The following is a 20,468-nucleotide window of genomic DNA, read 5'->3' as shown; positions in this document are numbered from 1 at the left end:
AACATTTAAAACCACATAAAAAGGAAGTGGAAGGTGCTTGACTGCTTCGGCACAAATTGCAGGTCAGTGGATGAACATCTATTAAGCTGCCTCAATTTTTTTCCTGACATGAAGGAGGAGGATGCGTTAATGTGCTACATCGGCGCCTTCGTCGTGGGTGGAAGATGTGTGTATGGCTTGATGCTGGGTGTCATCGAGACCCCATGCAGCAGCTGCTGGGTGCCAGCCTGGAGAATTATGGATGCAGGATGTTTTGCTGTGCCAGAGGGCTTTATAGTGTGGCAATACGCCCACAGGCTGTGCTTTCTGCTCCCATCTGTCCTCTCCCTTCCTTTCCAGAGACTTTAGACTCCTGAGATGGTTGGGAAAAACAGCCTCCCATGTCTATTTCTTCATCCTCCATTTAGCAGTGGCAAAGGGGATTCTGCTTAAGGTTGTTGCTGAGGAACAGGGAAAACAGAAGTGAGAAAGTTCTGCAGGATTTCTGTTTGGTTAGTTGTTTGGGTGGTTGGTGTTATTATTATTATTATTTTTTTTTTTTCCCTTTGAAGATCCAAGCTGATCTCTTTCTACAGTGAGTCCCTCTCTCCTGCTATCCATCTGGAAAGTGGGGTCACAGCCACACTAAAGGCAGGTCACCGTGGTGGCCCTTACAGTGGAGAGGATCCTCTTCCTCTGTCCCATGGCCTCAAGAAATTAAAACATCAGATGTCAGCATGGATGCAAGAGGGCTGAAGAAAAACATGCAGTTCCACTGCACCTCCAAGGTTTTGGCTACTGCAGGGCAATCTGGCCTCCAGCAGAGGGAGGGGAACATCTCCTGCAGCAGACAGAAGGCTTATGTGGTTATGTAATAGAGGTGTAAATAATAACATGTAAAAGGGAGATCCAGGCCTTGAGAAACCTCAAATGGAGAAAATTCACATTGCTGCCTGTTCCTGCAAACTGAGGTCTTCAAATCCAAGCTGGTCCAGCCTGGGGACAAACCAGTTCTGCTGTTACCCCCAGGCAAAATCAAAGTCATTCCTCTTGGAACAGGAAAATCGGACAGGAAAACCAAAGGGCTGGATTTGGGGCTGCCATTACAGGGCTTGTGTTACAGCATTATTCATAAAAGGTCCCACAGACCGAAGGACCGATTCCTGGACTGCTTCCAAGGATTATTTAAACTTTTCCATATTTTGTAGGCCTCAATTTGAACGTGTGATTTTGGCCACTGCGATGATGGATGTTGCTAAAAACGCTAGCAACCCACCCTCCAGAAAGTATGTGTTTTGGAATGTCTCTGGATTACTTCTAATCATGTGCTTCTCACTTGCTGGAGATCACCGGTGATGGTTGTTAAAATAAGAGGATTGCTTCAAAAGGCAATGCCCTGGGCCCCTGCCCATGCACCCTGGCTACCATGCTGGGGGTCTGAGGGCAGAATTAAAATCTTCTAAGCTCATCAACAGGACAAGGAAAACACCAAGTTGCTCTTGCATGTCTCTTGGCTGAAGTCCCTGGTGTCCCATAAAGGAGCTGGAGCACTGCCAGGATGGGATCATTTCATCGCACCTTCATCCTGTTCATGTTCCTGATGCTTAATTGTGGGTGGGACCAGCAGAGTACCTTCCTTGTCACCAGGTATCGCTGCTTCTTCGTAGTGCATCCAGCATCAAATGATCGTCTTTGTCTCACCTACTGGTTGCACAGAGACTGGGAGGTCTTGGAGCTCCTCCTGGACCAGAAAGGTGCTTTTAAAAGGAGTGGGGAAATGAGCTGAAAAGAAAGGGCAAGAGATTTCAAAGTCGGGCCAAAGAACATTGTTGTGTGGGACAGGCGCAGTGTGGGATCGCGTTTGCCTGGGGTAGGCAATGAAGAGATGCTTTATGAACGCAGCTCATAATGATCTTGGGCTCTTCTGGGAGACAATCAAACCCAACCTGCATAAAATCAGGGTTTTCTGATGGGGTTCAAAACAAGTGGTGGGTCCAAGTCATGCTCATGCAAGACAAACCATACCAGCAAAGGTCTGTTGCATAGGCTGGGGTTTACTGCCTTTCTACCTGTCCTCACTGCCTTTTGCACAAAATTGTGCATCACCAGGTAGAATATATCAACAATAAATTATCAAAATCTCCAGACCTAAGATGTCAACACACCTGAGGAACAAGCTTGGGATCATTTACAGCATTGCAAGACTTAAGGGATAGAGAAAGAGGACTTCCAGCAAGCCCAGTTTGCAAGAGCAGATTGTGAAAACCATGACACGAAGAAAAAATAAATGAATGAAGGTGGGGTCTTCATTATGTGGCCTGTGAGCTCATAAGAGGTCCCATTTTCTGCCTATTCTTTGAAAACATGACTGTTAGAAATGGGCTTTATTTAAAGAAAATGAAAGCTCAAGTAATTACATGGCTCCAGGAGCCAAGGCTCTAAGAAAAACAGCGAGTATTTCGAGAGTTGGCAAGAGCGTCCGTGGAAAAGCAGTGAGTCACCATGTCGTTTTGGGCTCCTGGGTGAGGGAGGGACAGCGGCAAAGCTGCTGCAGCATGGGGGGAAGTTGCTGAGCTGCTCACATCCCACTGGCCACATCCCCAAAGTCACTGGGATGGGATAGAAGAGGCTGGGGTGGTTGGGACCAGGGAGGCTGAGCCTGGGGTACATGCAGACCTTGCAGTCTCCACACTGGGACCCACCAGATTTATCAGGTTGTGGGCCTGCAACGTGCAAGATCTTTTTCCCCCTTTGCCATTCTGCATCAAGTTTCAAACATTTTCTCAGGACCCATGCTGTGCCTCAGTTTCCCCATCTGCCGGCTGGGAGCACAGCAGTTACACAGGAGAGGCCAGAGGGAGGATCAAGACATCAGACACAAGCAGCACAGTGGGGGCAGGAGCACATTATGCCATGCTGGAAGATTGCAATCAATAATTAACTGTCCCCAGGCTGGTTCGCTGTTTTTCTTGTACCTAATGTCCTTCCAGCCTAGTGCCTCTGTAGTCCTCCCCATCTTCTTTGTCCTACAAACATCCCAGGTCCCAGTGCTTTTTAGATAAGTCACTTTTACAAAGCCGGTCCGTGGCAGTCCGAGAAGACCCCACCCCACCTGCATGGTCATCCCTGGGGCTGAGTTGTGGCCCCTTGCTTGGGGGTCTGCAGAAAGGACCAGCCCCCTGGCAATTTCTGTCTCTGCATCCCCCAGCCCCATCCAGTTTGATGCTTGTTGTGCATCTGGGAGTAGGGGGGCTGCCAGCATCCCCTTCCCATGTCCATACCAGTGAATTTCTGCCCCAGCAGCACCAGTCTGGATAGGAGGCAGGGAGAAGCTGCTGGGTGATGCTGCACATGCAAGGACAGCCAGCGCTGGGCGAGCAGCCAGCCCCTGTGAGCCACCAGACCATTACTTACATGGGTGGGATGCTCTGGGTGCCTCCGTGGGCATCCAGCTCCCTGAGGCTGTGTAATCCATCTCAAGGACATGTGGAGCTGCTGGTTACAGGGATTGCTTCCAGCCAGCCAGCTGCACGGGCCAGCGAGCCCATTGATTTCTGCCTGCCCTTACTACCAGCGGAGGGAGTTTGAGAGATACTTCTGCATTGATCCGACCTCTTGTTTCCATAATGTTTTTTTTTGCCAGATGAAGTTCATGTTTAAAAAACAAACAAGCAAAAAACACCATTACTTTCAGATGCGTGGAAGCTCCCACTGCTCCAAGGAGCAAGCAGTGGAACCATGGCAAAGAAATGTTCCTGCTCCTTGACAGCCCAGCAAGCAGGGTGACAGCTTGGCTGATGACCATTGATGATGCTGGCCAGCAACATCTTGAATTCCTTGCAAGCAATGGCCAAGATCCCATAGCTACACCAGTGCAGGATCAACCCAGAGAGTCCCAAGGTCTTTGCATGATCAGCTTGCACATCTATGCTAGACCTACTGGTAAAGGAGGACACTGGGATCAGAACCCTCAGTGGGGAGGGGCCTCACAGCCTGGGACATGGCAAAGCAGAGCTCTCTGGCTCCTCTGGGACCCCAGGGAAGACCCGAGGGAGCCCTGGTGACTCCAGTGGGTCCCTGGGGTTGGGAAGGGTCGTCCCAGCACAGTCACTGGCTGGATCGAGTCAGACTATTCTCCTCCCGGTGTTCTCCAGCCAGAGGTTTAATTTGATCCCACGAAGCCCACCCTCAGAGTCATGCAGTCATTCTTTACCCAGACTAAACTATTTTTCCCCTCATTGCCATTTAATTATCTCCATAGGATGAAGAGATACTATTAGTTTCTGTCTTACAGAGCCCTATGTCTGCTCATACAGCAACTGAGAACGCTAATAACTCTGACTAATTATAGAATGAGTGATCCCTGTCAAGGAGAACGGCAGATATGCTGGTATTATTTATGTCACCTGCTTTGCTCCACTCGATGCTCAAGCCAGCTCCACTTGCTTTTTTTAGCAATCACATTTCATTTTTCACTCCCCACTGTCATCCCCTTCCCTGTCTCATTCAGAAACTTCTACCGCAGCCTGTCTCTCTGCTACCTGGCGATATAAATCAACATTAATTATTCTAGTAAAATCCTCTAAATCACTCATTGTCCTCATTATTATTATTTATCTTAGCCTGAAGGCGACACATGCTAACGCAAGGAGCTCTTCTGCTCCCCTGGTAAGGATTTTAATGGGCTTGCTGGCTTGGCACCCCAACTGCAACACCTTGTGCAGAGTTTCCTAATGGGGCTGTGTCTGCTTCATTCTGTGTCCCTTGGTTTGGGTCCATTGGCTCTCTGTGGGGTGATTTTCATTCTGGTCCAGCTGTGTCACTCTTGGATGGGGGCAGGATGAAGCTCTCGGGGGCACATTTCCCTGTGAACTTCAGGGATCGCTCCCCATCACTGCTGCATGCTGGACATGCAGCATGGGATTGCCTAAATAAAACCTGCATCCCTATATATATGTGCAGGAAAGGCCACCCAACCGACTATTTTCTGGGATTTTCAGGGCAGTTAACCTTGCAAGTGTCAAGATTTTTTTCCCCTCTGGGTTATCTCATAAACAGAAGCAGTTAAAGCTCTGCAATTCTGGGCTGCACAGCAGAAGCAGTGTGTGTAAATAAACAAACAGCCCTGCCTCTCTCCTCCTCTGCCTCCCCTCATCAGGAAAGACAAATGTAGGAAGTAAATTCTCGCTAAAAAAAAAAAAAAAAAAAAAAAAAAGCTGGAAGCCAGCTCTTGCTACTGGAGAGAACCCAGATCAAGCGCAGAAGCCAAGGTGGGAGCTGCTGGTTTGGATAGGGTCCCTGAACTGCAGCTGATGGCACACAGCCTAAAAAGCCAGCTCCCTGCTTCCCTGCTGCCAGCCAAACAGCACCTCTCTGCCCCGGGACTCTGTGAACTGCATTTTCCAGCCTTCCTCCCCTATGCCTCAGCAGCACAGCCCCAGATCTATCCCCCCTGGATCAATAACACACAGGAGCATCGATCCCAGAACTTGCCACTGAGGGTGGAGGTGCCACGGCCGCGTCCCCAGCCTCCCGCTGTGCCTGCAGTCTGTAACCTCCCACCCTCTCCTCCCGAACACCGTGTCCAACAGCCTATTAGCAGAAGAACAGCCTGTCCCCTGTCAAAACACACAAGGTGCCACGGTCCCCGCGGGAATGCCGCCGGCTGCTGACAGCGCTCTGGTGTGCCTGCTGCCCTCCCTGCCCGCGCTGGGGGAGAGCAGACCCGGGGTCTCGGCTGATCCAGCCAGATAGTAAATGAGCCTCTTCTGCAGCCTGGGATTGCTTGCAAGCATCAATGATACCAGGAATATTTTTGTAGCTTGTTTCAGGGGAAAAAATGCAGGGAGTTGGAGGTAAGCAATGAATCCAGGTAATTTATTTCTAGCAGGCACTCAAAAGCCCCACAACTTAAAAATTTTTATTTTTTCAATAAAGCACTCTTCCAACTCTCCCGACTCTCAAGAATAAACAACTCTTCTAGAGCTTAAACCACTCCTGCAGGCCAATTCCTTTCCCAAGCAGCGAATCATACCCCAGTACAGGGATATTTTGGCCAGCACATCCCCATGCCCCCACACAGGTAATCATTAAGTCAGTGCTCATCTCCAAGCAGTTAGACACACCAGGAAGAGAAAGCCACCTTCCTAGGCAAGATTTTGAAGGTCCCATGTGCTATAGCTCAGGGAGCCTTGTCATCCCCCCAGCCTCTGGACCAGACAGATGCCAGGGCAGCCCCTGCAGCTCGTAACTCTTGTCCTAAGGTGGGTCTGATGCTTTCTTGTGGCTCCACCTTGCCTTTCTTGGTCCTAAATAGTCACTTACTACATCCAGGTTTACTATATTGTGGGTTAAACCCTGTTAGAGTTGAAACTCCTTCACTGTTTTCCTCTACATGGGAGCTTTCTCGCCCAGCTTCCCTCTGGGGTGAAGCACACCAGGTTTGATCTCAACCCAAAACTGATTTCTCAACGATTCATAAAGAACCATTCCTGTGCGTCCCTCAGCTCCCTCCAGTCATAATTTCTGAAATTCACGGTTCCATTTCAATCAGCTTGGACGGAAAAAAAAAGCCTCAGAAGCATTAGGAGTTCACTAGGTTTGATGTCTGTAGGCAGCTGGATGGAGGAAAAAGGCTGTATTTCTGCCCTCGCTGGGAGAGGGGCCACAGCTGGAGCTCAGTGGGGCTGTTAGATGCTGGAAAGGGCACTTGGGAGAGAAATATTCAAAAGGCCCCAACCTCAGGAAATGTTTCAATCAGGGCTCACACCTTATTAGGCATGCGATAATCCAACCGCGAGACACCGAGCCACAGGAAACCGAGCTCCATAAGCCCCACTCCTCGCGGATCAGCTCAGACCTTAGGAAAACACCATGAAAAGCCCTCCACAAACCAGAGGCTTCTGGAGCAGGCTCTTCCGAGACCTCCTGCCATAACCGAGGCGTGCACTGGGACTGCTAGGAAATGCAAGCACCACTATTGAAACAGAGAGAGAGGCGTGAAGAGAAGACAAAGAGGATTTCCATCCAGATCTAGAGAGGATTTTAGGTGCCAGAGTCCAGTTTAATGAGACTGAGGAGCTAAAATCTTTGAGAAACTTCACTTAATTTAGAATGACTTTGTTTGAAGAACAATTCTTGCCCAGATCTTTTATTCTGATTTTATCCTATTTCTATGAAAGTAGTTACAAGACCAAGAAAAAACCTTTAATTCATATCAGAGCCCCATTTCTCTACCTGGAAAAGATCCTCTTTGCTTACTTGGTAGCTACAGGACAGTAGCTAAGTAGGTTTGATTAATTTGAACTTGATTAGAGCTAAATGACTTTTTTTTTTGCCAGTTTTATTTTGAAGCAAAATAAAAGGCAATTCAATCAGTGCAAACCATTCTATTATACATTTTTAAAGACAAATAATTCTGAAAGCTCAACAACATAGAAAACCCAAACATTGTGTTTTATTTTAAAGCAAAGCCTCTTATTACAGACTAGTTTTTAGTTAAAAATGTCTTTCTATTTTCTGTGAAAAATGATTCTCAAGATCGCTTGAATGCAGAATGAAATTCGTTTCAAATTGAATAGAAGGTTCTTGGCTGGAAAATATTGTTGCTTATCTTCAAATTCATCCCAAAACCTAGCAGTGCCATCAATTATTTTTCTGTGAACTGAAGGGAAACCAAATCTTTCCTTAGCCCTGCCCTGAAGTGCCAATAAACCCAAAGCCAAGGGCTGAACAGCAAAGGCTAACAAACTTTTGGGGTGGCCAAGAGGGATTTAAGTTCTACTTTTAATACTGCTTGTTCTCCTAGCTGCTATGCGTGTATGTAAATGTATTGTTTTGGGAGGCAGAGAACACACGTTGGCATTTTCATTTAATATATCACTGATCTGAGAAGGCTTACGAGTCATGAGCTGTGACCCCCTCTGTCACACAATGCTGCAGGCAGGTCCCAGCGTTCACCAGACCACAGCCAGGAATTCCCTCTGATTTCCTACTCAAGCCACTTGATTCCTTCTGCTTCCTTTATTATTACGTCTAACGATCCCTGACATGCATTTGGCAACCTCCTCAGAGATAATCAGGTTGTAGCGCTTGAGACCAGCTCCGCTCAGATAAAGAAAAAATGAGTGATAAAAGCCAGTGATGTATTTGCAGATCAGAGGCCGGGCAGGGAGAGCACGTTGTGTTTCAGACTTTTGATCAGAAGAGAACGCGCGTTCCTCGTTAGTGCTGTAAGACAGCAGTCACAAGATTTTTCTCTATCAATTGTCAAGCCGGGGTTAGAGCCGGAGCCTGCAGCCCTGTCTGCAGGCCTCAGCCCCTTCCCTGGTGTATTGTACACAGCTCCTATTTTCTACTCTCGCAGACATTTCCTAGCACAAACCATGCCAAACACATTACATCCTTGTAGACCTCGACTCTCTTGCAGCTACCCTTCAAATCACAGCCTTCCCAAGGGTTAAACCCAAAAAGTTTTCATTAGAACAGAAAACTTGGAGGGAAAGAGGGGGGCACGACACATACAGCAGTGCTTCTGGATCTGCAAAGATCTCCACTCCAACCAAACAATAAGCAAACTCTATTGATTTCATTACACCTCTGCTGCCTGACCCATTAAGCACGGCTCACTGGCAAGGTGCAAGAAATTCAAGTCACACTTTGTTACATCCTTAGACATCTCTTGTGCCTGGAGATGCTCAACACCTCCCCAGCTTTTACATGTTCTTAGCGTAATAACAAATTCACCAAAAAAAACTCCAAGTGAGAGGGATTTGTTCATAACCTAGTTTGAGAGTGCTCCATCCTGTCTGTGTCTGGACTCAGTCCTGATACTGTCTGGGAATCATTTACCTGACTTTGGCCATCAAAATTTGGCTGTCCCCAGGCAATGGCTGTAGGCCGTGGGAAGAGATCTGAGTAGTTAGTCCTCCTCGAGAACCAAAAGGGGCTGCTGTTTTGAAGGATGACCTCTGGACATACAGATTACTCTCCACTGACTATGGAAGGAGCGTGGACAGCAGGAACATGGTCTGTAAATGAGGAGAGCAACTTGGGAAGAATCCCTGTCCCCGGGCACAGTATCTTCCCACACACCTCAGTGAGAGGCTCCAGAGTTGCTCTCAGATTTTGTCAGCCAAAATACATTGGGACACACAATAGGGTTGTGTGTAACAGCTTTTCCTTACAGCCCCCCAGTTAATGTCCTTTTTGGGGAGGGACCAATTTGCACTGCTACTTTTCCAGCAATGTTTTCTTCCTGCAAAGAACTGGTGCCGTTTCTATGCCCACATCTTACCCACATGCTCTGGGATGTGACTGTCTGCCTTCCCAGGACACCAGGCAAGCTTCAGCATTTCTGCAGAGAACATTGAACCCTCTGCCCCCCAACACAAGAACAGGGCAGGGGGTTTTCCGCTGCTTCCCTGAGGAGTGCAGAGAGGCAATAGGTTGACCTGCATCCTTCCTGGGCTCGGGATCTGCCCAAGACCCTGGTAATGCCCAGATGCCATATATAAAAGGAAAGGTATTGGCAAAACCTAACCATAGGCTAGCTCATGGTCATCACTTCTCGTGTCTGGCTCTCTACACCCCCTGCATGCATGATGACACCCTGCAAAATTATGCGCATGGATTTGGTACGGACTTGTTAGGACTGCCATAACAGAAAAGGCAGCAGATCAGCAGGGAGGTACCGAGGCAGAAGGAAAGTCCACCAGGCACAGGTCTAGCTTGCATTAAGCCCTGCCTTTGCAAAAGGTTGACATGAAATCTAACACAATGCTGGTATCCTGGATGCTCTGAGGGCAGTAAATCAAGGCCTTCTCAGGGCTGCGATGAAAACTTCACTGGAGAAAACTCCTCCACACGAAAGCACTTTGGAAACACCCGCCCCAAGTCCGCAGCGGGTCCCAGAGCTTCCAGTGGGAGAAATGGTCTGTCTTTCCCAATTTTCATCCCAAGCCTCTCTGTATGCTTTCCAATACGCGGTGCCTTTTCCTGGAAGATGGTTAGGTCAGTGGTTTTCCATATAGCTGATAATTCAGCCTCACGGGTCAACGCACAGATCTTTATCTCAGCAATGAGTTCCCATCAGCCTGGCAGCTGAAGCTCTGACTGCCCGTAATGGATGTGGCCTTAGCTGGTGTGTCAGTTCCATCCTGCTTTTCACCCAAGTGAATTGCAAGCACTAGTTCAAATTTTAAAAAAAAAAAAAAGAAGAAAAAGAAAAAAGAAAAAAAGAGAAAAAAGAAAAAAGGAAGAAAAGAAGCAAAGTACATTTATCCCATGGGGATGACTCTGTCCTTTCTGGTGCTGGGTCCCCTAAGAGAAGGTGCTGGCTAACTTCAGGATCTGGCTTTTGGTTGAAAAAAAAAAAAAATGCTGATAATACCTCAATTGCTACAGACTTCAAAGAAAAAATTACAGGAGTGAGGACTAGCTGGGAGCTGAAGACCTCCGGTAATGCACATTTACCAGCACATCTCCCACTTACTGCAGGGGAGTAACAGGGGTGTTTTGCTTTTATTCCTCAGGCAGCAGAGAATAAATAACACATTATGGAAACTGCTTATCATGGTTCAGGATCAGAAGCTTTGCAGGAAAAGATTTTTCCAGGCAAATATTTTATATTTCCTCATTTCCCTCCTTGTTGGAAAGTCTCACTCTTCCATTATTTTGGAGCTTCCATTGCTAGTCTCACCCAAAACCAAAATAACAACAAGACTTTTGGAGCCTGATGCAAAGGTCTGCTGTGGCTCTGGGTGCAGTTTGCCATGGCTCATCACTTAGCCCTCTTTAAACGCCCAAGGAATAAGAGGGAATCCACTGATTTTGCGACACCTGCTGTAATCCGCCCTGGAATGCTCCCAAAGAGACACAGGAGAAATTCTTAAGATATATTTTCCTCAGACCACAATATATTCCATATGCTCCAGAAGTGGAGGAGCAGGGAACCAGTACAGTGAGCTACCTCTGGTAAATGTATCATTCCCAGCTGGGGGGACCGGCGGGCAGGGGGAGCTTATCAGTGTTTTCTCTGACTTTACAGCTGGAAGAAATTTACAGCCAAACACACACTCCTGTTGGGAAGGAGGGATAAACCCTCCCCAAACTTGCTTACAAGCCACTGTTGTTATCAGAGGATCAGGGGCTTTGGATCACCTTTTTTGCTGGCCACCACGGGCTCTTGTGGTGTCCGCTCTTTGCGGAAGCAATGGGCAAGCTTCTCCAGAGAGGAACTGGGATGCTGCCCTTTCAGGAGCATCACTCTCAGCCATCCTCCTGGAAAGCACATTGAGGAGATTTAGGTAATCCATCCACGAGCAAACATCTTCCTGAAGACTTGCTGCCAAGGTGTGTTTTGTCCCCTGTCTCCAAAGCTCCCTCTTTGGGATGTCCATAGCCACAAAACTTTGCCTGCACACAATAAAACCACTTTCCACCCAGGAGCTCAAAGGTTCCATAGTTGTACAGGAGGCTGGGTGCATCGCTGTGGGTTTCCTCTTCGTGTGTGCTAAACACTAATCATGCCTGAGACCCAAATGTCTTCCTGACTTGTGGCTTCCCTGGGATCTTACTGTCAGGCAGGGAGCATTCTGCATCTGTAATTCACCTCCTGCTTTTATAAACTAGCAGCCACCAAGCTACAATCTCAGTTACTGAACTACTGAGAATCATTAAAAATGCGACTTGATAGGCTTTTTTAATTACTTACCATTCAGCAGCTTGGCTCAGTCTTCAGGTTTTAAAGACATGGTTGAGCTCTCAGTCCCATCTCCTCCCATCAAGAGGCCAAACTCAGCTCTGCTCAGGTGATGGGGGTTGAGCACCTGCTTCAGGGTGGCTGGGAACTGGGGGCCTAAGGAGAGCAGTGAGATAATTAAATGTTATCCAAGCAATTAATTAATTATCCATAATTTAATCTTAATTGATCATATTAATCATCAATTGTTATCTAATTCAAGGCAGACTAAGGAGTGCTTAAAACCTCTGCATCTAATTTCTGCTATTAAATATATGACTACTAAAACTGAAGAAGCAAAAAGAAAACAAAAAAAGCAAAAAGATTTCACATGTGCTGTTTTTCCTTCATAAGAAATTTTTCTGCATTTAATTTTTTCCAGGTACATGAAAATACTTCATTGCTGATGAGTGACTCCAGAACGACAAACCCGGAATATACCTGCACAAAAAACCTGTTCGCCATTAAACAAGGGCTCGCAACCCAGGCCTTGTGAAAGCCAGATAGAAAACCAAAGCATGTTCATAATAGGCGGAGAGAAAGTCCACGAGGCAGCAGATGTAAAACTTGGGCTTTCAATAGACTAGCAAATAACCAATGAAAGAATAATGACTTGAAAGACGCCTGGCCAAGCTCTGTGCTGGCGCAGCTCCATCAAAGCTGGTGGAGATAGGCCAGCAGCGGATGTTTCCCACTTCGTCAGTTGAATGTGAAGAGTTTATTTTCCAAGCCACCCTCCTCTTACTTCAATTCCCTGTCATTGATCGATGGGTGTCACAAAGATGCTGAGTGGAGAAAGCTGTCTCTTACAGAACTGGTACTTCGCTGAATGAAAACAAAAGGTCTCCAGTCTGGAAATGGCAAGGAGATTTCTTCAAGCAGCTGCCAAAAAAAAAAAAAAAAAAAAAAAAAAAAAAAAGGAAAAATTATAAGCTAGAGGCTGCACTTTCTGAGGACGCTGCCAATTTTTAAAAGGATAATCCCAGTAGATATGGCATTACGCGACAAAAGTCCTGTTGTGGAAATACTGCCAATTTTTTAAATGTCGGCATTTAATCTTTTGGCAGTAACGTGAGTCCAACTGCGCTTTTATTTTTATTTTTTACAGTCACTAATAACATATTTGCATACTTTACAGCAGCAACATATGGTCTGAGGAAGGTTAATTTGCTCTGCAATTAATAGTGGCACATGAAGCCACGCACAGCTAGTAGGGACCAGACCGACAGAAAGCTGTAGATGTTGAAGCTGGAGCATGGAGAGGAGGGCAACCTTTGCCAAGCACCTGACTCTGCTGCAACCTGATTTTCCATCCAGAGCAGCTGATAAAGGCAACAACAGGTTAAATGCAATTTTATTGAGACAAGGCTTCTGGATTTTAACAGCTGAAATGTTGTGCTATTTGCAAAGGTATTTGAAGACTCCTAGCTGAACCAGCTCTGGGGCACTCAGATAAATAACTCACCCTTAGCTATGAGAGGATTTAAGGAGCTTAGGGCAGGGCTTCCCCAGGCAGCAGAGCACAAAGTCACCAAGAGGAGCAGGGATGTGCTGGTAAGATGCCATGAGAGGCTGTGGGATAGAGCCCAGGTGGAGAGCTCGGAGTGACTGTGCAAACAGCAATGGGGGACTCAGGTCTGAGAACTTGCTGTTACAGGTGAAACGTTCAAACTTTGGTAATACACAGGGATACAGCACTACAGCAGTGCCATAACAACAGGGAATGACTCAACATAGACAGACACCTTTTATCTGCAATATATATCTCCAGGAAATGATGGCATGCTGAATTGCAGCTGGTTCACGGCATCCCAGCACTGCTGCTCCCTTGCAGCCACTGCCTGCCCAGGACAAACATGGCCCTTTGTTACTGAGCCCCAACCCTCCCATCCGAACAGGAGATGTTCACCTGTCACGTTATTTTGCTCCAAGGCCTTTTTACAAGCGGGCAGGGTTGGCTGCAGAGAGCCAAGCTTTGAAAATGGGGGACCTCAAATGGAGGGGAAGGAGGGGACGGATCCCCACCCCTCAGGGCTTTTGCCTGGCAGCAAAGCAGCAGGATTTGGAGACCAAGCAAGCGGAAGGTCATCGGGGTTTGGAGACAGAGGCTCTGCAGGGGGAGAGGGATGTCACCAGTCTGCCTGGCTACAGGATTTCCTGGGTATTTTATAATGATGTGGTTGCCTAGTGTTGTTCGGCTTTAATGAAGCAACTCATGTCTCGTTCACTAATTGTGTTGGGGAGGTGTGGGGCTGTCTCTGGCTCCTGTCTCTTGCTCTGGAAATGGGTATTTTCCATCTTGACATAAGAGAAATGTGGTGGGTGAGACTGCTTATGGTGCACAGCCACTCTCTGAGCCCAGGTGGTTGTGCAGGTGCACGGCAAGCAGTCACAAGCAGACCATGGATGTCCATAATGTCAAAATACCCAGTTCACCTGAGATAGCTGAATGTTGATCTCTAGTCTATCAGGAGAAAGACTCCTTCAGAGACAGGCTGACCCTGGGAAAGAACCCTTGTCCCTTTCATGAACCACCTCGTGACACCAGATATTTGTGCTTTTCCTCAAGGCCCGGCTTCTGGAGCCATGCAATTACAAGGTAACTCAGCTTTCATTAGAAAACCAGAGCAAAGTTCTTCTGGATGGGACAGGAGCTCAGGGCCACCGAGGGGAGCGATAGGATGCAAACCTAGAGACAAACCTCACTAGGGATTTCCACCATCCACATCTGCTGGGAGGGAACTGAGGCAGAATAATTCCCCCAAATGCAGGTTTCATCACTTAAAAGGACCCCCCGAGTAGCAGCTAATCCAGGCCATGCTACCTAGCATGGAAAGGGTCAGCAAAGACAGGCACCATCTGCCTGACCTCGCAGAGGGACGCGGGGAGGGGACGAGCACCCAAGGGAGCACGTCCATGTGCAAAGCTGCCAACGGGAGGAGCTGCCCAGCTACCATGTGTCTCCAAAGTGAAATGGATTAGCAGCTCACTTTCAATCAGGCTGAATTATGAGTGCAGTGATTTGCTGGACATGTTACATGAACCAGAAGATGTGTTATCTGATGAAAATTGCTTAATTTAATATCCTGGCCTGACGAGCACTGAACTGTACATCTCCTGGAGAATTTGCCAGCGCAGATGATTTTACTTAGCTTGAGGTATTAACAACCAGGCCCCCTTTCTTCTCCCCAAAATTCAGGGCCACAAGCAGCCCAGAGAAACTCTTGGGAGCTCATGGTGCCAGGGTTACCACCACCACGAGGAAAAAAAAGTGTTTTTTTTTTTTGTTTGTTTGTTTTTTTCCCCATCAGAAAACATTACAGAATTACATGCCCCTTGTCACTGTCACCCCAAAAGTCGCTTGCTGGGAAGTGACAGTGCCAGGAAGCAGAGCAGATCCAGCTCTCTGAGCTGCGTGGAGGACACAGCACATGTCCCCTCCTCTCTGCAGAACAAGCTCCACAGCCTTGGGATTAAAATCCCCGTCACGTTGCTCTGACAGATGGAAGCCCACCTGGAAACTGCCTACGGGGTGGACCAGAGCTGAATCAGGCAGTTCAGGCTCACTGTCAGCCTTTTTGGGCTTTTCTCTTCCAGCAAGCACTTATTAGTCTGTCTTAGCACAGAAACAAACAGGCAATGGTTGAGGTTGGTCCTCAAAGCATGCATAAGCTTTCCTCACCTTTCAGTAAGGATCCGGCCAGCAATTAATTTCCCAGCAGAGTTCCCCAGCAAAGCCAGGCTTTCCTACTTGGTCTGTGAGTAGCAAGCCCAAGGCTTGTGTATGTTTTCACAAGAAAGCTCCTTCAGGCTGTGCCATAGCTGGGGAATCAGTGGGTAGGTTTGAAAGAACTGCAGAATTGCTCAAAAGCAAGCAAATTCATAGAGAAACAAAAGTCACAGGAAAAGCATCCATTACCCTGACCTTTCCCCTTAAACACAAGAGACCACAGCAGCCTGAAAAGATGGATAAACCTTTCCTACTAGCTGCTCCGGGGAAAAGAAAACAGATGGACAGCTCTGTATAAACCAGACCCTGCCAAAGCACATGCCATCGGGCAGCTGAGAGCTGAAGAATCCTGAATGAGCCTCTCTTGAAGACCTTGCCATAAACGAGTCGCATGCATCCCCTGCACTTTGGTATGAGGCTCCCATTTCCGTAGACATAATACACAAAATGTAATTATGCAGACTTTATCCATGCTGGCAATCTCATCCAAATGCAAGGCTTTTATGATAATTGAAGACTTATGATTTATGGTTATATTTTTAAACTGCACATAATTAAGTGGTAGAATTCATTGTCATGCAGTATCGTGGAAGCCAAAAGCGCAAATGGGTTCAAACAGCAATTAAAGAAACTGAAAGATCCATCAAGGATGATTACACACAAGGATGCAGATATGACTCGGAGCTCAGGAAGTCCTTCGGCTGCAAATTGCCGTGAGTTGGAAGGGCCATGGGAAGTCTCACATGGGGCTTGCTATGAGCTTATATCTTGCCCCAAAAATTTGCTACTGGCACCATCAGAGACAGGATACTGGGGTAGATGCATCTCTGATCTGAGCCAGCATGTCTATCCCGATGTCTACACAGCAAGACCTCTAACAGACCTACTCTGTCCAAAAGGCACAAGGCCAGCACGAGCCTCGCTTGTGGTTTAGGCTTGGGAGATACAGACCTGACTTAAAAGCTGTGTCTTCTCCATCTAGAAGTCAGAGCCAGGACCTCAGGTCAGGAGATTGGCACGTCTTCCAAGCTTTAGTCCCAGGAAGGCCTTCAGAAGGAGAGTTTTATTAAGGGAATTTTTCATTGACTGGAAAACAAAAACAAACAAACAAAAAAACTTTGAAAAACAAATGTTTCAACCTTTGCTACAGTTTTCCAATTGCCTACGTTGGCAAATAAATAAATAATTAAATAAAATTAAATATCAGGGGAGAACATGAACACCCACCTGGTTCATAAAACATGCAGATGAGTTCCCAAATTTGTGTTGATCAGTGGGGCCAGCAAAGCCAAAGGGCAAGAGATGAGCTCCAGCCTGGGGATATCCCCCCATGGGGGATGATGCCCACACAGGGTTTGCAGAATTCCTCACAAAGTTCCCTTTAAGAGGAAATTTGACAGATATTTGGTCTTACCTTGTTCTGGAGATGGTTTTACGTTGTCCTAAGCAGACACAGTGACTGAAGCCAGTTTGATGGAGTTTTTCAAGGACTTAGTGTAGCGTTGGGGAAAAATCTCTCTAATTTCAAATGAGGTAACTGAAGAATGAACCAGCCAAGCCCTTTGCTGCACTGAATTGACACAGCCAGGAATAAATCAAGGGAACTATGCCTTTTCCTACTAGATGAAGAGCTGCCTCCGGAGTATCTGTTCCAAAACATCTGGCCTGGAGGTGACACTTTGATGTATGTTAGATGCGGCAGAGCTCCAGACCCTCTTCCCTGTGAGCAGTGACTTACCAGGAAGCCCCCATGACACAGGATACTAGATAGCAGGAGAAGGGACTCCAGGACCTATCATAGGTGATTTGAAACACCATCACTGGTAGTAAGGAGTCACTCCAAAGGGATCAATAAAGGAGAAAACCTAAGTATTATTTCTTAAGTGAAGCAGTACCTCATGAGACCTCATTGAGTCAAAGAGACTCCTATTCAATATGCTCAAGTCTTTAAAGGGTAGCAAGGGACGTTCCAACTGGGTCCACGTTCCCACCAAGGAGACATGTCCATGGGGAAACTGGAAACCTGCTGGGAACAAGCTCAGTCAGACACCCAGATGGCTGGCAGGGTGTGAAGACCCACCTTACATGAAGTTTGTACATTTAGGTGTAGCTGGCAGCTGATCTGGTGCTGGATGGGTCCTGATGAACCGGCTATTTGCACCCAGAGGAGCTTTAGAAGACCTACAGCTGTACTTAAGCAACTTAGATATTAATCTGCTTGAAACAAGAGGCTAGAAAATGAGGCTGATTTCTCGGTAGCCACCTCTGATTGGATTAATGTTGATGTAGGAAGTAGAGGCCCATGGACCTCTTGCTGGTTTCTCAACATGGCACAAAGCTGATGATGAAAGGTCAGCAGCAGCAGCAGCAAACTGCACGTCTGGAATTTCCCAGGCTCAAGGGCTCCTCCAGATGCTGCAGACACTCTTGTGTAATGCAGACAGGATGAGGCAAATCAATTCGGACCCAAATCTCGTGCTGTACAGGCATCTAACCCCTGCTGGTGAAAATTAGGTGCCTAAGAGCCTTTGAGATCTTTGACGGGATCTGTTTGGCCATGTAGACATTGCGTAGGAGAACGGAGTGTGAAACTGAGCATATTTACAGATATTTTTCAGAGCTGTAAATAACGGCACAAAATAAAACACAAAGGAAAATCTGTCCCTAGGATTCAGGCCTATGCCTTTCAGCGGTGGGGCATTTTGCAAGGACAGAGAGATGTCATAATCAAAATTAGCTCTTCAGCTTGTTCTTAAATGGAAATCAAAAGGACCATCATCTGAGAAGTCTCAACAGTCAGTCTCTGAAGATTTTCCACCCACCCACTGATTTTTTGGCCAGCTCAGGCATGGAGAAGACTTCCCTGCAGTGTCTTGGGCTGGCTAAAGAAAGCCTGAACAAATAATAAATGTCAGGCTTGTGGGCACGGACGGGTGGGATTTCACAGCACCTCCCTGCCATGAGCCTGGGAGCATGCACATCACATTAGGCAACACCAAAGGGGAGCTGACAGCGCTGTAGAGGCCACAGCACAGGGTGGCAGGGGAAGCTGGCAGGATCAGAGGAGGAATAACAGCAAACTCAGGCCACAGCTGAAGAGAAGCATCCGGCCAGAGCTTGAGCAGGAAGCAATGACACGAGTTGTGCAGGAGGATGTAAGGGGTGGCAAGGGGGATGGGACATGTTCAGGAGCACGCCAGGGAGGTAATGTCGTGATCGGGTTTAGCAGCAACCAGAGCAGTCTCAATGCAACCCAAACAAACCCTGAATAGGTCCTCAGGAAGACACTGAGGACACCAGCTGGTACACTAGCAGGCAGACCTGAGAAGCCTTGCATAATCAAGGACATCATCCTAAATCCCTGCACCTCTGTGCTCCACCACATTAGCTTTATTGCATTTTACAGGTGAGATTGGGACACCTTTTCTCTACCTCCATCCCAGCACCTGCACCATGAAGCTCTCCCAGGCTGCTGCTGCAGCCACAATGATCCAGGCTGGTACCTGCAGCCAGCAAACCAACCTCCTTCTACCCAAACTGCTCTAGCAATACAAGTCACCCATGTGTATTTACGAGGGGTATCACCTGGACAGCCAGGCACTGCTGTAAGGAGGCAGCTGCTGTAACGCGGCACACCAAGACGGGAAGCTTTTATTTCCCTTTTGCCAGGGAGATTTGGAGAGGCTGCATTTTTCAGCAGCTACAAGACAGAAGGTCAGGCTAGAGAACAAATGTTTTGGCAAGTGAGCAACTGTGGCACATAGCTGGAAACTAAGGTACTCCAGAAAAAGAAATATTTTAGGCTCATGAGAAGGCAGGCTTCTTTTCAGCTTTCCAGACAGAGAGTATTGGCCAGTTCATGTACTATTTATCACCTTGCCTAGCAATTTACAACCTGCAGGGTTTGCTCTTTTTGTTGCTCTTTTTAGCCCAACAAAATGCTCTTGGCTTTGTGTGCCTCATCTGGGTGAAGTCACTGAGTACAGGTCTGACTGCTCTCTGCCCACGCAGCAGTGCCTATGTCTGAGCAGCCACCCCAGTTTCATCACAACAAATTTGCTTAGCTAAGATTTCCTATTGCTGTTCATTGCAGGGAATCTAACTGCTTCTATATCCATAGCTTCAAAACATCTTCTGGATGAAGTATCCTTGTTTGGAGAAGGAACAGGAGAGATGATTTCATGATTTTTTTTGTGTCGTTGATTTCCTCCCCCATTTCTGATTCTACTGAACACAGGAGCATGCTCAGGTTGTCGGAGGTGACTTGCTTACCCATAGGGAGACTTTTTCAAAGGAGCAGCCTTTCCCCCAGGCAGCCAAGCTATGATTTTACCCACTCCTCTCCTGAAATCGATTGTACAGCCAGATCCCTTCAGCCAAGAATGCGGACCTGTCAAATCTCAGGCACCGAGCAGGAGACACGCAATCTGCTCTGACCCTCTGCTCCCTTCCAGCACGGCCCCCTTCTCTCGCCTTCGCCCCTGCTCCGTGACCCCGGGTGCCAGACACGGCCCCATTTCTCTTTGGCCAAGCACCCATGCCTGGTGCTGGGGATGGTGGTGGCTGGAGAGCTGCTGGGGGCCCGCTCCCTGCTGCCAGAGGATGCTCATTGCTCAGATCCTTTATGGCCATAGCTCTCCCTGCTATCCTTTCCCTCCTGGCATGATCTGCACAGATCTCTCATTGCTGTATAACTGAATGCAGTGTGGCCTCAGTGCTGGAGAAACCTCAGATTGCTCCTCCACTTCATGGGCACTTGCATCCTGGCTTGCACGGGGTACCCCAGAAGAATGCAGCTGTCTCAGCCCAGGATCATTTTTGTAAAGCAGGAGAGAAGATAGACTCTTCCCATTGCTTTTCCTGATTTATTTGTTCGTTGCATAATGACTTGTCCACAAACATCCCAGCTTGGGTAAATCTTTGACATGTAAAACATTTCCAGAAATTCTTGCTGCCATCCAACAAGAAAAATGGGTAGGACTTGGCTTTTTTCTCCCTTCTCTCTCCCTCTTAAACAAA

At 47.4% G+C, this 20,468-nt stretch overlaps 2 long non-coding RNA genes across 2 annotated transcripts; both read right to left on the bottom strand.

Annotated features, from left to right (window-relative positions):
• Positions 1-533: 533 nt before the first annotated feature.
• LOC118175099 lies at positions 534-6,531 on the bottom strand. Its single transcript, XR_004754873.1, has 2 exons — positions 6,466-6,531; positions 534-1,720 (listed from the first exon to the last, which is right to left on the bottom strand). It is a non-coding gene; the product is annotated as an uncharacterized LOC118175099 (long non-coding RNA).
• An 878-nt stretch (positions 6,532-7,409) lies between these two features.
• On the bottom strand, positions 7,410-15,585 carry LOC118175124. Its single transcript, XR_004754891.1, has 4 exons — positions 15,402-15,585; positions 12,465-12,601; positions 11,693-11,836; positions 7,410-10,165 (listed from the first exon to the last, which is right to left on the bottom strand). It is a non-coding gene; the product is annotated as an uncharacterized LOC118175124 (long non-coding RNA).
• Positions 15,586-20,468: the final 4,883 nt, after the last annotated feature.

This window comes from Oxyura jamaicensis, chromosome 15, assembly GCF_011077185.1.
Source record: "Oxyura jamaicensis isolate SHBP4307 breed ruddy duck chromosome 15, BPBGC_Ojam_1.0, whole genome shotgun sequence".
Taxonomy (NCBI): Eukaryota; Metazoa; Chordata; class Aves; order Anseriformes; family Anatidae; genus Oxyura; species Oxyura jamaicensis.
Note: the sequence above shows the minus strand (reverse complement) of the source record. Positions and strands in the feature narration are given on the sequence as shown.